Source organism: Humulus lupulus, chromosome 6, assembly GCF_963169125.1.
Source record: "Humulus lupulus chromosome 6, drHumLupu1.1, whole genome shotgun sequence".
In the NCBI taxonomy this organism is placed as follows: Eukaryota; Viridiplantae; Streptophyta; class Magnoliopsida; order Rosales; family Cannabaceae; genus Humulus; species Humulus lupulus.
Window position 1 is genome coordinate 99,674,233 of NC_084798.1, and position 7,655 is coordinate 99,681,887.

Sequence of the window (7,655 nt, forward strand, 5' to 3'; positions counted from 1 at the left end):
TCCTGATGAGGGGCAAAGAGGCCGACTTGTCTCAGATTGGCCTCTGTGACCAGCTGTTTGACACTTTTCTCTATGTCGGTCATTCTGGCCAGGAGGGTTGATCGCATCTCCATGTTTGGAGTAGGGTCTGGTCGCAACCATGGGCCTGAAACGTACTAAATTTCCAAGGGAAATTCAGCAAAAAATTGAAGAAAGATAAACTACCAGTGGTACAAAGACTTTACCTCCTTGTGTGAAGGCCAAGTTGTTCACAACCATGTCAGTCGTCAAGAAATACTCCAGATGGTACTTCCCCACATTCGAGATATAAGTGGTGTCAGTCAGGAAAGTGCGACCTGTTTCCTGGTGACAGAAGTGGAAAAACCCCATGTTTTCTTGGTTGGGGTTAGATTTTAGGTCGAACAGATAGTTGACCTGATGTGGTGTGGGGACAGGTCATTTCTTATGGCTATAGAGGTTATAGAGTGCAGCAAGCATTCTATATCCATTGGGAGTTATTTGAAAAGGGGCGACCCTGAAGTAATTGGCCACCCCCTGGAAGAAAGTATGAAGAGGCAGGGTCGCTCCTACCTCGATGTGGTACCTCGACTAGGTGCTGAAAGCTCTTCCAGACAAGTTCGCCCATTGGTCCTAATTGGGTTGGACTAGTATCACCCCAGGAAGTCAATATTTTTTAATATAATTAGCGATCATCCTTATCGTTACCCGGCTGACAGAGACGACGTACCATTCAACATCTGGTTGAACGACGTTTTGGAAGATGAGCGCGAGTTTGAATGTTAGGGTCAGGAATATTTCTCTCCTGACCACTAGTCGAGGGAACTCCAGCCTGAGGAGCAGGCTGATTTGAAGGGTTTGAAGGTTTCTTATTCTGGCCAATGGATTTTACACTACCCATGGCTGGAAGGTTTGACTGAGGTCTATTGGGTGGCATTCAAGAGAAAGGAATTTCTAGTATCAGTAGCGACGGATGCTCCTCATCTTCAAGTAATTGGGCAAGCAGTCGTCGTCGATAGGCCTTTGACCTCCCCACGGATCTTGCATGAAAAGCTGCGAACAAAGAAAGGGGGAGGTGAGAACGTAAACCTTAAAAATTTGTGTTGAGAGTTAGAATAATGTTGCTCATGTATAAAAGTTAAGCTTTTATATGACCAGCAACATTCTAGCAAAAACACTAAGTTCTATACGAGCAGTTTGAAAAACAGATTGAAAAGCAGAAGTAAAAAAAATTTCGGGAAAAAAGTTTTTTCGACTCCGAAGGGGCGAGAAAAACCCAGTTTTTCAACTAGCCTAAAAATCAAATTTTTACTTAGATTTTACGCCCTAAATCTAGAATCTCGACTACCAAACTGGCTCCTAACTCCTACGAAATGTTACTTCACTACCCTATCGAACATCTATTAGTATACACTAAATCCCCATAACAGTTTCAGCCAAGAACATGCAAAAGTTCAGAGACAAAAATAAGTATGAAACAGTTTTGCATGGCAACTCAAGCGTCTAAGAAGTTTGTGAAACTTACTTAGATGAAGAACGGAGTCTGAACACGAAAGCTTCCAAGCATCCGGATCTGAGTTCCTGGGAATTTCTAGGCTCTGAAGACAAATTTCTTCGAAGTTCTTGGAGAGGAGATGGCAAGTGAAAAGTAAAAAGTAAAAATGTGGATTTGGGGTATTACTTATAGCAGCTGCAACCCAGTAGAAGTAGTAATCATGAATTACCTTTTTCAAAGTATGGGGAAGTGTAATGGCCATCAGAAAAATTATTGGGAAACTGAAAACACTTTATTGGACATGATTGATCACCTTTTTTCGAGAAAGCATGGGCGACTCTGACACATTTCGTGGGGTATTCGAAGGGTCAGTTTCCTAAGTTTACTTATTGCTGGTCGCAATAAATAAACTTGGGGGGCAAATGTTTACCGTAAAAATGGTTGTTGATGACGTGGCAAGGATTTATCACACGTGTAGAAGTGTTGTTCGGCTATCGACCAGAAGCACATCACTTCGTCAGACTTAATTATAAGATACGACCAGTCTGGTCGTATAGTTTGTTTTATTTACTTCTAAAATTGTAATCTTATAATAATTACATTGAATATTTCCTCATTATGACCTTGATACGCGGTTATTAAGGAAAGATATGGCCCGTTGGCCCATGTAACCCTCCTTGAGCCTATAAATATACATGAAATAGCTCAAGGAAAGGACTTTTGATCCCCGAATTTCTTTGCTAAGATTGAGAGAGAAAGAGAGCTATAGTGCAATTATCCATCGTTTCATTGTATTTCTTCTAAGGTTTGTGGAACTCAAGAACCCTAGTTCTTTGATCACAGCTTTGAGATTCAATATCAATAATAGCACTAAGTGGACATAGGTCATTACCATTCTTTGGGGCCGAACCACTATATATCCTTGGTGTTTTCTTCTTTTCCATTGGATTATACTCTTAATTGTTGTTTTATCTTCTGTCGTACATTTGACTTCGTGTCGTTGGCCAAATCGTGGGTCAACACATGGAAACTTGGATACTTTTGTATTACTCTGTTGGCAGTATTTGCCTTTGATCGTATGATGAACTGTTGAGTGGTGAAAATGTCAATCAACTTCTGCCAACTCTCGTTGTCCATGTCCTCCGGTGGATTCTTTCTGGCTGTCTCCATATCATTATACCCTCAATGTTCATCGAAGTGTTTTTCTTGCGACTTTTTATATTCATGTAGCAATCCTGAAACTCTCGCTCAATCCTAGTCTCTATCAGTTGCCACTCAGGGAGAGATCGAGGAAGAATGAAAAATTCCTTCAAAAAATGGTTAGAATTTTGAAATTATATAAAAAAAAAACATTACATGTGAATAAGTTGATGAATTTACCTCAAGCTTTTAAATCAATCATATCTTGTGCTCATCTCGAATACTCTACCATGAGTCATAATATAACGGGACATGGTGACCAATAAGGTTACCAATAAGTCTCGTGAACAATGTCCCAAAATCACCAACTGCTTTGTATGTTCCCTCCTTTAGATCAAATTGTAGAGCAAACAGCCCTTTATTGTCGTTGATGAGCTGCTGCAAATTTTTGGATCGAGACTGACATCGTCTTTTTGTGGCAGCCGCTACATATGTTAATTAAACAATAAAATTAAATTGAACAAAATAATAACAATTTTCCATTTATTGATAAAAGATAGACTAATTATAGTATATTACATGTCTCACAAGAAGTAGGAATTCGCGTGGGATCTAGAGGAGGATCACCCACTCCATCACTGTCATGAGAACGAGCAACACTAGCAAACATATCTTTGTAGTTTCAATAATTATTAACTTACAATCAGTTATAGTTGGAGATTAATTACATAACTTAAATAATTTCGGTAATGCATTTGAAACTATTGAGAGAAAAGTCATATAATGATTGAAAAGTCTTGAAATTAAAACATACAATAAGAATATGCATAAGAAAATATTATTCCTCGTCAATGTCGATTCCTACATCATCATCATCTATACCTTCTAAATCATCTTCACTTAGTTTGTCATCACCATCCACATTTGGAACAGATCGAGACGTTTCCCCAATAATGCTAGTGTGATTGGGTCTATCAAAATGCATAATCTCCAACTCTCCTAATTCCACAGTGAGTACAAATTTTGATGAAATGTTATCATGCATGACATCAACCTCGTTATCATCATCGATACTTGGATGATCCCAGATCTTTCGATGATTAACTTCTTCTACTACCTTCCAATTTTTGTTTCTTGAAGGATCTTTCAAGTAGAAAACTTGTTTTGCTTGAGTGGCGAGAATAAACTGCTTGTTCTTGTACCATCTAGAATTAATCATTATACTAGTTATGTTATTCTTAAACATTTCGATACTTGCTTGCATCAGTGTTGAACCATTTGCATTGAAACAATACTACCGAGTAACCATGGAAATAGCACAACTCTACAATCTCCTCAAGTTGGCCATAGAAAGTGAAATCATCGGTTCCTGGCACCAAAAATCCACTATTTTGAGTGATACATCTTTCGTCATGACTTTGTACCAAAAACTTAACACTATTAACAATGCAATCAGTGTAGGAGTATGCATTCTGATTGGACCCGTTTGCTAAAGCAAATAATTCATCAGTACACTCATTTGACTGTACTTGTTGCAGAAGACCCGTCTATAGAGTATGACACAAAAAAAAACACAATGAGATGAGTATTAATCGATACGAATTTCGTAAGAAGTCTACAATTTTGATAATTTACCTTCAATTTAAACCATCTATAGAGTATGACACTCAGTTGACTGTACTTGTCGCAGACAACCCATCTATAGAGTATGACACAAAAAAAAACACAATGAGATGAGTATTAATCGATACGAATTTCGTAAGAATTCAACAGTTACAATAATTTACCTTCAATTTAAACCAACTAGGGAAATCTTTTTGAAGATTTATGTTTGAATTTTCTCGATGGCATTCACTGTATATCATAAGGATTAAGGTAAGAAAACAATTTTCTATGAATTAAATTTAATGAATTCATATGTGTGTTGATATACTTACTCTATATATGATTGGATTTCAGGGAAATTGTTGAGTACAAACCACTCCACTTCTTTTCGATGAAGATAGTCAAGAGATATGATTTTCTTTTTTCTACTTGGACGATATTTTGATTCAAAAACTGACAACTGTCTTATAGGAATAACAATATCAGCATTTCTTTCCGGATGATTAAATTTAGTCTCTACGCCCTAAAGATATTGCGAAAAAATAGTCAAAGCTTCATCGGCAACATAGCCCTCTACTATAGAACCTTCCAGGCGCATCTTCTTCCTGACATAATTTTTCAGCTTCTTCATATATCGCTCAAACAGATACATCCACCTCATGTAAACTGGTCCTTCGAGGATAGCTTATTACGGTAAATGAAGATTTAAATGAATCATTATGTCAAAAAAGGCTAGAGGAAAAATTAACTCCAACTTGCACAAAATTTGTATCACTTGATCTTCTGCATTCTCGATGTTCTTAACAACCAATGTACGAGCACAAGTTTGCTTAAAGAAATTGCAAAGCTCAATGATTGTCTTTGAAATAGACTTATCCAATTAGCCTTAAACTCCTACCAGCAACAGACGTTGCATAAGAAGATGACAATCGTGGGATTTCAACCCAACAATGTTGCCAGCATTGTTAGTTACTTTCTTAGAGAAATTTGAACCGAATCCATTAGGAAGTCTAACTCCTTTTATGAACTGACAAAAAAATCATCTATCATCTGGTGTGAAAGAGTGCATAGGAAGTGGTTTGATCAACTTCATACCATCTTCCTTGAGGTGCAACTCTTCTAGGATACCCCAATTCTTCAAATCTACTCGTGAGTTGGTGGTGTCTTTTGATTTCTTATTCATAAGAAAAGTACCGAGTAAACTGTCGTAAATATTTTACTCTACATGCATTACATCTAATTGTGCTTCAGTTCAAGTTCGGACCAGTAATCAAGTTCAAAGAAAATACTCTTTTTACTCCAATTATGCTTTTTTGGATCTCTCCTTCTTTTCACACCCCTGAAACTGACATATTTACCTAAAAAACGATCTGGAACATGTGTTAATTGTTCGAGTATGTCTTGACTACTGAATTTTCTTGGAGGACGTCCTTTTCCATAATTCCCATCAAACAAACGACTCTTCCTTCACTTATGCGTAGAAGATAAGAATCTTCTATGACCAACATAAGTCGTCTTCCCAATTACCTGACATGAAGGAGTGTCTTCGTTGCATGATTTCATGCCATATATCCCTGGCCACTCCAACCAAAAAACTACTACGGGCCGAAAAATCATTGATAGTCCATAATAGTGTTACACGCATTCTGAATACACTGTTTGTTGCAACGTCTCTGGTTTGAAATCCTTCATCCCATAACTCCTTCAATTAGTCTACCACAGGCCTCAAAAAGACATCCATGTCCTTCCCAGGTGATTTTGGACCGGGAATCCGTAAGGTTGGCATGAATGATAAATATTTCATGCACAACCAAGGAGGCATATTGTACATGCAAAATATTATTGGCCACATGTTGTACTATGCAGCCAAACCCAATCAAACGTTTCTGGGTTCTTTGGAAAAATGAGGATATCTGGAGTCAAATTGTTTCCAAGCACCCCCATCAACAGGATGGTGCATAACACCATCTTCTTAAAATTGTCCCATACTATGCAAGGTCATATCATTTGTTGTATGCCTTGAACTATAAAGACGCTTCAGCCTTGGAATCAAAGGGAAGTACTACAACACTTTGTGGGCGACTTTTTTCCCCTTTGTGTCTTTCTCAACCCATCGGCTCTCACCACATGCAGGAAAACTCTGTTTTTGGGAATTCTCCTTCTAGAACAAACAACAGTCGTACTTGCAAGCATTAATTGATTGCTAACCTAACCCTCACCTCCTCATTTTTTTCTTAGACTCGTAGAATGAAGTCGGAATCTTATTCTCCTTTGGGAATGCAAATTTCATAAACTTCAAAAGTTTATCAAATGAACTATTTGTCCATTTATTCATAACCTTCATGTGCATCATCTTCGCCAAGAAGTTCAACAAAGACAACCAAGTACAACCAGGGTATAACTCAGCTTCAACCTCTTGAAACAGGTCATCAAATTGATTCTCCACATTATTGCCACCACCATTTGAATTTCCTTCATTTACGACTCCTTCGTTAGTGTCTTGTTCACCAATATCATCATTGATGATGTCAATCATCTCATCAGTCACTAGAGCCCCGTTGTGTACTGCTGGAGGCATATCAACTTCACCGTTGTAGGTCCACTTCAGGTATCGCTCCAGAAACCCATATCTGTGTATGTGAGCCTCCACCACATCCAGTTTCTGATTTAGCATATTAACACACTGAACACACGGGCATCTAACTTCTCCCGAAGCATTCACATGATTCTTGGCCATTTGTATAAATGCTTAAAGACCATTCCAAAACTCATCAAAGTTACGTCTTCTATCAGTTATCCAATTGTTGTCAATCGTCATAACTGATTCAAGTGGAAAATAAATTATCACAATGCAATAATCATAAAAAACTACCCTTATTTGCTAATAATTTTTTTATCATCAAAACACTAATTTTTTCAAGTAAATTGTGAAATCTTATGAATAAATTATTAAATTTTATGAATATATAATAAAATTTTATGAATATATATTATTGTTAGTTATGAACGTATTATAAAGTTTCATTGATAATCAAATATTTAATTATAATTATTATTATGTTGTTTAATAATTATCAAATTCTTAATATAATTTTAGCTTTTTATTTTTTTTAAAAACAACAATAAAGTTTTATTATTTTAATCTTAACTTAATTTTTAAGAGTAAAGTTAACTTCATTACCTATTTTATCTACATATATTATCAAATTTTATGATTATATTATAAAAGTAATTAAATAAATAAATATTTAATTACAAATTTACTAATTTACCATTAAAGATTATTATTTTAATTCTACTTATTTTATAAACAAAAATATTAATAAAGTTTTACACTTGTAAAATTATTATTTTAATTTACACTTTATAATTTTTAATTAATTGTTATTAGTTGATTTAAATTTTATTAATAAATAAA